The sequence below is a fragment of the Sapajus apella genome, unplaced genomic scaffold, assembly GCF_009761245.1.
Source record: "Sapajus apella isolate SASKATOON/1434 unplaced genomic scaffold, GSC_monkey_1.0 scaffold103, whole genome shotgun sequence".
NCBI lineage: Eukaryota > Metazoa > Chordata > Mammalia > Primates > Cebidae > Sapajus > Sapajus apella.
The window spans coordinates 4,251,350-4,263,292 of NW_022437043.1; positions in this window are offsets into that span (position 1 = coordinate 4,251,350).

Sequence of the window (11,943 nt, forward strand, 5' to 3'; positions counted from 1 at the left end):
TGACTGCTTAGTAAGTTAATTCATTGTTTTTCATCATGAGGATCTCCAGATCGACTAATCCTCAGAACTATCCAGGGTGCTTTTAAAAACATAATTTTCAGCCAGACATGGTGGCTCACACCTGTAATTCCAGCACTTTGAAAGGCTGAGGCAGGTGGATTGCTTGATCCTAGGAGTTCAAGACCAGCCTGGACAACATGGCAAAACCCCATCCCTACAGAAATTAGCTGGGAATGGTGGTGTGCGCCTGTAGTCCCAGCTACTTGGAGGCTGAGGTGGGAGGATCACCTGAGCCCAGGGAGGTTGAGGCTGCAGTGACCCATGATCGCACCACTGCACTCCAGCTTGGGCAACAGAGCAAGACCTTGTCTCAAATACATAAATACATAAACAAAATTTCTTTTTTCTTTTTTTTTTTGAGACAGGGTCTTACTCTGTTGCCCAGGCCGGAGTGCAGTGGTACAATCTTGGCTCATTGTAACCTCTCTCTCCGGGGCTCAAGCAGTCCTCCTGCCTTTGTCTCCTGAGCTCAAGCAATCCTCTTACCTCAGCCTCCCAGGTAGCTGGGACCACAGGCGTGCCCCACCATTCCTGGCTAATTTTTGTATTTTTTGTAGAGACGGCGTTTTGCCATGTTGCCCAGGATGGTCTCGAACTCGTGAGCTCAAGTGAGTCCTCCTGCCTCAGCCTCCCAAAGTGCTGAGATTACAGCCGTGAACCACCGAGCCCAGCCAGTAAACAAGTTTTCTACTCCTACCCCAGAAAGCCTGATTCAAAAATCTTTGAGATGTACCCTTGGAATATTCCTTTTTTGATTAGTCAGACTTGGGTTCTTTTGTTTTAGAGAGTCATTCATTCATTTATTCAACAAAGTAGATGAAGTCTTAGAAGTAGGAGAGAGAGAGAGAGTCAGCTAATGTAGGGCCTTGTAAGCCACTGTAGAGACTTTGGCTTCTGTAGTAGTCTGAGTGAGATGAGATGCTGCTGGACGTTTGTGGGCTTTTTTAAAATAAACTTTTTATATTGGAATGATTTTAGGTTTACAGAAAAATTGCAAAGATAGTACAGAAAGTTTCTGTATATCCCTTACCCAGCTTCCCTAAATGTTAACATAACCATAATACATTTGTCAAAGCTAAGAAATTTACATTGGTAAAATGCTAACTTAAACTACAGACTTTATTCAAATTTTACCAGTTTTTCCACTTATGTCCTTTTTTCAGTTCCAGAATTCAATCCAAGATCCCACATTGCTTTTTGTTGCCATGTCTCCTTAATTTCCTGTGACAGATGTGACAGTTCTTCAGTCTTTCCTTGTTTTTCATAATCTTAAAACTTTTGAACAGTAGTGGTCAATTATTTTGTAGAATGTTCCTCAATTTATGTTTATCTGACATTTTCCTTTAGTTAGACTAGGGTTATGGGTGTTTAGGAAGAGGCAAAGTGCTCTTCTCATCACATAACATCACAGGGCACATGATGTCAATATGAGGTGGTATCTGCCAGATTTCTCTGCCGTAAAGTTTCCATGTTTCCCTTTCCATACTCCATTCTTTGAAAATGAGTCACTAAGACCAGTACACAATCAAGGAGTGAAGATTTAAGCTCTACCATCCGGAGAGAGGAATATCCACATACATTATTTGGAATTCTGTAAGAAAGATTTGTCCTGGCTGGGTGTGGTGGCTCACGGCTGTAATCCCAGCACTTTGGGGGGCCAAGGTGGGCGGATCATGAGGTCAAGAGATCAAGACCATCCTGGCCAACATGGTGAAACCCCATCTCTACTAAAAATACAAAAATTAGCCAGGCATGGTGGCGTGCACCTGTAGTCCCAACTACTTGGGAGGCTGAGGCAGGAGAATCACTTGAACCTGGGAGGCGGAGGTTGTAGTGAGCCAAGATCACGCCACTGGTGACAGAGTGGGTCTCTGTCTCAAGAAAGAAAGGCGGGGGGAGGGAGGGAGGGAAAAGAAAAAAAAGAAAAGGAAAGAAAAAAAGGAAAGAAGGGAGGAAGGAAGGAAGGAAAGATTTGTGTCTTCTCATTTATTCATTCATTTATTTCTCATGGGTATGTATTTTATTCTTTAGGTGGTAATTCATTACTATCAAATTGTTCCAGTTTTAACCATCTGAAGTGCTTTTAGGTTGGCTTTTTTGTCCCTTTGACATGCCCCATCCTTTTGAATTTTGAACACTTCTTTACTTTCTGGCCCTACAAGATGCTCCAGGCTCATCCTATATCTTTCCTTGTCCCAGAACTAGTATCAACATTTCTCCAAGGAACCTGGTTTCTTTTATTCTAGAATAATAGAAAACAAGATCTGCGTGCTAGGTGTGCCCTTTACTATTGGGATACCACTGGTTCTAAGCCCTTTTAACAGACAAAGGTTAAAAAATGCATGCATGACTATTACCCTGTATATACACACACATCTATAATTCTGTATCCGTCTATTAAAATATCTCTGACCCTCATCCAGCCCCACAGGGTTCATTCTAGCATCCCTTCCCTTGCTTTTTTTGTGACTTCTTGCTCTGAAAGTGAGAAACCTGGCTTCTATTATGTATGCTTTATTCTCTTATTTGTTTAACACTAGTATACATATAATAATATAGTTTTAGAATTGCTAACGCATACCCCTGTGAGAAACTTATTTACCAACTCGAGTGCAGTTGGTATTATACAGTCTTTGTCTTTAGCCTTACAGTAGCCACTCAAAACAGTTTTCCAAAGTCCTGAGGTCAGCTCCTTTTTCCCTTATCCCCTTCATTGAAGTATTGGCATACATCTATAATACTGTTAGATTCATTTGTCACAAGCTACATTCCATCTTTGGATACCCTCACATCTTGGTTAATTTTTTAAAATTTTCATACAGTAACGTTCAGTTGGCATGGGTTTTGATGAGTGCATAAAGTCCACCACCCCATTTATCACCCCAGTACCAGAGAAAACAGTTCTCCCTAAAAATTTCCCTTGTGTAGCCCTTTTAGTCAGTCAACCACAACTTTTGGCAACTGATTTGTTTCCTGTCCCTATGATTTTGCCTTTTCCAGAGTGTCCCATAAATGGAATCATACAACATGTAGCCTTTCAAGTCTGGCTTCATTTGTTAAAACGCATTTGTGATTTAGCCGTCTTGCTAGGTGACTCAATAACTTGTTCTTTTTTATTGCTGAATAGTATTCCTTGTCTTGATGTACCACAGTTTGTTTTTCCATTCAATTGTTGGACATCCTGCTTGTTTCCAGTTTTTGCCAATTATGAATAAAGCCACTATAAACATTTGTGTGTAAGTTTTTTTATTGAAGTAAAATATACATATATAATTTACCATCTTTATCACTTAAGTATACAGTTCAGTGGTAATAAATATATTTACATTGTCTTTTTTCCCCTCATTCCCCCCCATCCCATTGTCCCCTTTTCCTGACTCTGATAACTACCAATCTACTCTCTCTGTTCATGAGATCCACTTTTTTAGCTCCTACATATGAGTAAGAGCATGTGATATTTGTCTTTCTGTGTTTGGCTTATTTCACTTAATGTAATGGTCCCTAGTTTCATCCATGTTGCTAAAAATGACAGGATTTCATTCATTTTATGGCTGAATAATATACCATTGTATAAATATAACACATTTTCTTTATCCATTTGTATGTTGATGGGCACTTAGCCCGATTTCATATTTTGACTGTTGTGAATAATGCAGTGATCACGGGTGCAGATATCTCTTTGACATATTGATTTCCTTGCTTTTGGATCTGTACCCAGTACTGGAATTGCTGGATCATGTTGTGGTTCTATTTTTAGTTTTTTGAGGGATCTGCATTGTGTATAGGTTTTTGAGTGTACATAACTTTTCTAATCACTTGGGTAATTTGCTAGCATTTGATATTATCAGTTTTCTAATAGGTATGTCATGGTATCTCTCTGTGTTTTTTAAGTCAACTTTTAATTTTGGAATAATTTTAGATTCACAGGAAAGTTGTCAAGATAGGCCAGGCGTGGTGGCTCATACCTGTAATCTCAACCATTTGGCAGGAGGATTGCTTGAGCCCAGGAGTTCAAGACCAGCCTAGGCAACATAATGAGACCTTGTCTCTACAAAAAAGAAAAAGAATGAACCGAGCATGGTGACATGCACCTGTAGCCCCAGCTACTCTGGAGGCTGATCTCAGGAGCAAGGCAAAGATGTCCTCCATCATTATTCTGCAAGTGTTCAGTCTCACCATTAAGAATCATGTCAGAAGGCTGGGCACAGTGGCTCACGCCTGTAATCCCAGCACTTTGAGAGGCCAAGTTGGGCAGATCACCTGAGGTCAGGAGTTCGAGACCAGCCTGGCCAACATGGTAAAACCCTGTCTCTACTAAAAATACAAAAAATCAGCCAGGTGTGGTGGTGCTCACCTATAGTCCCAGCTATTTGGGTGGCTGAGGCAGGAGAATCACTTGAGCCCGGGAGATGGAGGTTGCAGTGAGCCAAGATTGCGCCACTGCTCTCCAGCCTGGGCGACAGAGTGAGACTCCATCTGAAGAATAAAAAAAAGAATCATGATGTCAGTGTGTCAGTGGCCGGGCACAGTGGCTCATGCCTGTAGTCCCAGCACTTTGGGAGGCTGAGGCAGGTGGATCACTTAGCCCAGGAGTTTGAGACCAGCGTGGGCAACAAGGTAAAACCCCATCTCTACAAAAAATACAAAAATGAGCTGGGTGTGTGATGGTATGTGCCTGTAGTCCCAGCTACTTGGGAGGCCGAAGTGGGAGGATCAGTTGAGCCTGGGAGGCAGAGGTTGCAGCAAGCTGAGATCACACCACTGCACTCCAGCCCTGGTGGGGAGTGACCCAGGGAGATCCTGTATCAAAAAAAAAAAAGTAAAAACCCACTATGTCAGGGCTAGGCACAGTGGCTCATGCCTGTAATCCCAGCAATTTGGGAGGCCAAGGTAGGAAGATTGCTTGAAGCCAAGAGTTCAAGACCAGCTTGAACAACAAAGTGAGATCCCATCTCTTTATTTAAAAATTTAAAATTAAATTAAAAATTTAAAAAGGAATTATGTCAGTTGTAAGTTTTCATACATACCTTTCTTTTTTTTTAATGGAGTTTCACTCTTGTTGCCCAGGCTGGAGTGGAATGGCCCAATCTCAGCTCACTGCAACCTCTGCCTCCCAGGTTCAAGTGATTCTCCTGCCTCAGCCTCCTAAGTAGCTGGGATTATAGGCATGCGCCACCATGCCTGGCTAATTTTGTATTTTTAGTAGAGATGGGGTGTCTCCATGTTGGTGAGGCTGGTCTTGAACTCCCGACCTCAGGTGATCCACCTGCCTCGGCCTCCCAAAGTGCAGGGATTACAGGCATGAGCCACTGCACCTGGCCTATACATACCTTTTATTAGGTTAAGAGAGTTTCTGTACCTAGTTTATTGAGTTTTTATTATGCATGAATGTTGAATGTTTTGTTTGTATTTATTGACATGACCATAAGTTTTTACTCATTTATTTAATCTGGTGTTTGGCTTTTATTGATACCTGAATGTCAAACCAGCCTTGTATTCCTGAGATGAACCTCTGTGATCATGCTGTATTATTTCTTTAATATATTGCTGGATTTGATTTGCTAATATTTTGTTGAGAATTTTTACATCTTTCTTCATGAGGGATGTTGGTCTGTAGTTTTCATTTTTTGTAATCTCTTTGTCTCATTTTGATATTGGGAAAATGCTGGCCTCATAAAATGAATTGAAAAGTACCTTCTTCTATGATCTTGAGATTGCAGAGAATTAGTATCATTTCTTCCTCAAATATGTGGTAGACTTTGCCAGTGAAACTACCTGGGCCTGGAGATTTGTTTTTTTGGAAGGTTTTTATCTATAAATTAATTTCACTATTATATGTAGGACTCTTCAGGCTTTTTCTTAAGTGAATTTTGGTAGTTTATGTCTCTCAGGGAATTGTTTCATTTCACCTAAGTTATTGAACATATGGGGATATAGTTGTTTACAGTATTTCACTGTCTGTGGGATCTGTAATGATGTTCTTCTTTCATTCCTGCTATTAATAATTTGAGTCCCCTCTCCCTCACTTTCATTCTCATTCTCCCTCTCCCATCAGCCTGGATAGAGGTTTATCTTTTTTTGTTTTTTGGCTTGGTTGGTTTTGTTTCTGGTTTTTTCTAGCTTTATTGACTTATAATTGACAAAATTGCATATTTTAAGGGATACAGTGTTATTATCTTATATATGTACTTATTGTGGAATGATTACCACAATCAAGTTAGTTAACACACCCATCACCTTATATATATATCATTTTTTATTAACTATAGTCACCATGCCATAAATTAGATCCTCAAAACGTATTCACCTTATAGCTACTAGATTGTACACTTTGACAAACATCTCCCCATTTCCTCCAGCCCCTTGCAACCACCATTTTATTCTATGTTTCTATGAATTCACGTTTTTCAGATCCACATATAAATCATATAGTATCTGTATATCTCTTGCTTATTTCATTTAGCATAATGCCCTCCAGGTTCATCCTGTTTGTGCAAATGGCAGAATTTCTTTCTTTTCTATAGCTGAATAGTATTCCGTTGTGGATATATACCACATTTCTTTATTCATGCATCCCTCAGCAGGCAGGTTGATTACATTTCTTGGCTATTGTGAATAATGCTGCAGTGAACATGGGAGTACAGATATCCCTTTGACGTTGATTTTTTTTAAAAAATTTTGTGGAGACAGGGTCTTGTTATATTGCCCAGGCTGGTCTCAAACTCCTGGCCTCAAATGATCCTCCTGCCTCAGCCTCTGAGTCTTTGGGATTACAGGAGTGAACCACCACATGCAGCAGACATTGGTTTCAATTCCTTCGGATACATACCCAGAAGTAAGAAAGTAAGATTGCTAGATCATATAGTAGTTATATTTTTAGTTTTCTGGGGAACCTCCATACTGTTTTCCACAGTGGCTGTACCAATTTACATTCCCACACAGAGTATAAGGGTTCTTTTATCTCCACATCCTCAACAATACTTATCTCTTGTTTTATAATTGTGATTAGAAGAGGTGTGAGATGATATTTCACTGTGATTTTGGTTTGCATTTCTCTGATGATTAGTGATGTTGAGTATCTTTTCATGTAAAGTTTATTATTTTATTGATAATTTCAAAGATGCAGCTTTTTGTTTCTTTGATTTTCTGTTTTTCTCTTTTCAATTTTATTGATTTCTGCTCTAATTTTTTCTTTTCACTAGCTTTAGGTTTGTTTTGTTCTTCTTTCTCTAGTTGCTTAAGGTTTAAGCTTAGGTTACTGATTTTAGATATTTCTTTTCAAATATACTCGATTCTCATTATTCATGGTAGTTAAGGTGTATAAAGTCGCTGTGAACACTGAATTAGCGAATACTGAACTGCTATTCCTAGGAGAAAGACAGGATTAGGTTTCTGCAGGTGTCTGTTCACAACGTTTTCATCAACTGATCAATACATAAGTTTGTTTAATGTGTGTTTCTGTTTAAAGATACCTTATTCAGTATATACTGTTGATTCATTAACATTGAACTCACAGCCAACAGCACTAGAACTCATGCTGGAGTAAAGCTTATCTAACACATTTTCTCCTGAGGCACAGCACAGCCTTCCTCAGTTTGGGAGCCGTTAGACAGCACTTCAACACTGTGTTTGGGGGCTATTTCATTTTTTTGGAGACAGGGTCTTGCTCTTTCACCCAGGCTAGAGTTCAGGGGTGTGACCATAGCTCACTGTAACCTCAAACTCATGGGCTCAAGTGATCCTCCCACCTCAGATTTCTGGGGAGCTAGGACTACAGGTGCACAGCTTTTTTTTTTTTTTTTTTTAACATAAAAGAGACAGGGTCTTACTATGTTACCCAGGCTGGCCTTGAACTCCTGGGCTCAGGTGATCCGCCCAACTCAGCCTCCCAAAGTGCTGGAAGTACAGGTGTGAGCCACCATGCCCAGCCCCCAGCTATTTTTTTTAAACAACGTTGTAGAGTTGGGGTCTTGCTATGTTACCCAGGCTGATCTCAAACTCCTGGCCTCAAGCAATCCTCCCTCCTCAGCCTCCCAAAGTGCTGAGATTACAGGCGTGAGCCACTGTGCCTGGCCTAGGGGATATTTTAAACAGGCAAAATCACCAACAAAAAGCACAAAAATGTGAAAAACATGGTACTACCTAGACCTCAAAAAGGACACCTGCTGTACAGTAGCTGAAACAAAAAGGCAGAGAAAGCATCACCTTGTTCAACCTCAGCTGGGAGCACACACATCAAGCAATTCAAATTTTTTGCCACTGTTCATGTCCACAAATAACTGTGAAAGCACTGCAAATATCGATTTGGGGAGTTACAAATGAATTTTAGCAAGTAGGTAAATTTGAAATGAAGGGATCTGTATATAATAAGGGTTGACTCTTATTTAATGTTACAATTTTTCCTTTAAGCACTGCTTTAGCTGCATCTCACAAATTTTGATATGTTGTATTTTCATTTTTATTTAATTCAGAGTTTGGTAAAATATGGCCCTCTGCCTGCTTTAATAATTGGGGCACAGCCACGCTCATTCTTTTTTTTTTTTTTTTTTTTTTTGAGATGGAGTTTTGCTCTTGTCACCCAGGCTGGAGTGCAATGGCACACTGCACCCTCCACCTGCTGGGTTCAAGTGATTCTCCTGCCTCAGCCTCCCAAGTAGCGGGACTACAGGCACCCGCCACCTCACCTGGCTAATTTTTGTATTTTTAGTAGAGCTGGGGTTTCACCATGTTGGCCAGGCTAGCCTTGAACTCCTGACGTCAGGTAATCTGCCTGCCTCAGCCTCCCAAAATGCTGAGATTACAGGCATGAGCCACAGCCCCCAGCCTGTCATTCTTTCATCTATTACATTATGGTGCACAAAGCCTAAAATATTTCCTGTCTGGCCCTTTACAGAAAAAGTATGTTGACCCCTGATTTGGTTAAAAATATTTTTTAGTTTCCCTTGAGACTTCACTTGATCCATGAATTATTTAGAAGTATAATTGTTTAATTTCCAAACATTTGGCGATTGTCCAGGTATAATTCTATTATTGATTTCTAAATTAATCCTGTTATGGACGAAGAATGCACATTTGTATGATTTCTGTTTTCTTTAATTAAAATATGTTTTATGGCACAGAATATGGCTTATCTTGGTGAATATTCTATGTGCATCTGAGAAGAATGTGCAATCTGCTGTTGCTTTGATTGAGTCTTCTATAAATGTCTACTAGGTCAAGTTGGTTGATAGTGCTATTCAGGTTATCTATATCCTTGCTGATTTTCTGCCTACTTGTTCCATAAATTAAAGGGAGAGGAGTGTTGAAGTCTCCAACTAATTATGGATTTGTCTATTTTTCTATTCAGATCCTATCAGGTTTTGTCTCATGTATTTTGAAGCTCTGTTATATTATGTGCATACACATTTAGGATTGTTATAATCTTCTTGGAGAATCCTTCATTATTATGTGACGTCCCTCATTTTTTTTTGAGAGGGGTTCTTGCTCTGTCACCCAGTCTGGGTGCAGTGGTGCAGTCATAGCTCACTGTAGCCTCGAACTCCTGGGCTCAAGTAGTCCTCCCATCTCAGCCTCCCAAGTAGCTGGTATTACAGGCACAAGCCACCACATCCAGCTCTGATGTCCTTAATTATCTCTGATGATTTTCCTTGTTCTGATATCTACCTCATCTGAAATTAATATAGCTACTCTAGCTTTCATTTGGTTAGTATTGTAAAGTTTTATCCCTTTTCTTTTAGCTTATCAAGGCTGTATATTTAAAGTGAGTTTTTTTGTAGACAGCATGTAGTTGGTTTTTTCTTTTCAATCCAGTCTGTCAGTCGCTTTTAACTGCTGTATTTAGACCATTCACATTGAAAGGGATTATTGATACAGTTGGTTCAAAGTCTCTCATCTTGCTAGCTGATTTCTGTTCCATTTGTTCTTTTTTCCTTATTACCTTTTTATTTTTAGCAATTTTATAATACCACTTAATCACCTCTATTGACTTATATTTATACCTCTTCAAAAACTTACTTAATGGTTGTGTTATGTTTTAAGCAAACATTTTTAAATAATTTGAGTCTACCTCTAATATTATACAACTTCACTTCCCATCTAAGGACCTGATAACATTATATTCTCAATTCTTCCTTCTCATCCCTGTGTCATTATTGTCATATATTACTATTACACGTTGTAAACACCTAATACATTGTTAATGTTAATGCTTTGAACTGTCTGGTGGGTTTTTTGTCTGTTTTTTGGGGTTTTTTTTTTTGACAGGGTCTCACTTTGGTGCCCAGGCTGGAGTGCAGTGGCTTGATATCGGCTCACTGCAGCCTCAACCTCCAGACCTCAGATGATTCTCCTACTTCAGCCTCCCGAGTAGCTGGAACTACAGACACGCGCTACTACTGGCTAATTTTTCTTTTTTTCTTTTTTTTTTCTTTTTTTTTTTTTGTAGAGATGAGGCTTTCCCATGTTGTCTAGGCTGGTCGCAAACTCCTGGGCTAAAGCAATCTGCCTGCTTCAGCCTCCCAAGGTTCTGGGATTACAGGGGTGAGCCACTGTGCCTGGCCTGAACTGTCAGTTATTTTTAGAGCAATTAAAAATAAAAATATAGATCATACTTTATAGGCAATTTTAGAGCAGAGGAATGTCATGCTCCTTTTAAAATGTAAACCCTGTCACTGGCTGCTTTAATGGGGAAGCAGAGAGACAAGCTGGGAGGCTGTTGCAGTAATCTAATTGAGACATAGTGGCCTGTTCCAAGGTCATGTTAGATAACTCAGAAGGGTTCACTAGATAAGACATCAAGAAATGTTTTTTGTCTACCTCAGAGTCTCACAATGTTTCATGACACCTGAAATATTTAGATCTAAAGCTACTATGAACTATCTGAATAAGATGTACGTACTAAAACACTAAAAACATGACCAGTAATCCTTGTTGACCTCATAGTTCAGTTTGAAATAATCACAGTAATTGTCATCATCATTAGATAGAAGGAGTGCTTAGCAAGTGCATTGTCAACATTGTAGTTTTTTTTTTTTAAGGGTTTTTGTTTAATACATCTGAAAAGAATGCATAAACAAAGAATTGAGACATGAGAAAGTATTGGTTCAATACTAATGAATCTACAAGAATTAGGATTTGGGGAGGTGGAAAAGATTACCTAAACATTTTTTTTTTTTAAGTCTTATAATTTTTTTATTATACATGATCCACATATGGGGAAATGGAGTTAAGCAACTTGTCCAGGGCCTCAAAATCAATACACAATCATCGTGATTTTAACCCAAGCAGTCCAGCTCCAGAGTTCTAGCTTTTTTTTTTCCCCCATTTATTTATTTTATTGCATTTTAGGTTTTGGGGTACATGTGAAGAACATGCAAAATTGTTGCATAGGAACACACGTGGCAGTGTGATTTGCTGCCTTCCTCCCCATCACCTACATCTGGCATTTCTCCCCTTGCTATCTCTCCCCAGCTTCCCACCCCCCACCGTCCCTCCCCTGTTTCCCCCCAACTGACCCCAGTGTGTAGTGCTCCCCTCCCTATGTCCATGTGTTCTCATTGTTCAACACCCACCTATGAGTGAGAACATGCGGTGTTTGATCTTCTGCTCTTCTGTCAGTTTCCTGAGAATGATGGTTTCCAGGTTCATCCATGTCCCTACAAAGGGCACAAACTCATCGTTTTTGATGGCTGCATAATATTCCATGGTGTATATGTGCCACATTTTCCCTATCCAGTCTATCATCGATGGGCATTTGGGTTGGTTCCAGGTCTTTGCTATTGTAAACAGTGCTGCAATGAACATTCGTGTACACGTGTCCTTATAGTAGAACGATTTGTAATCCTTTGGATATATACCCAGTAATGGGATTGCTGGGTCAAATGG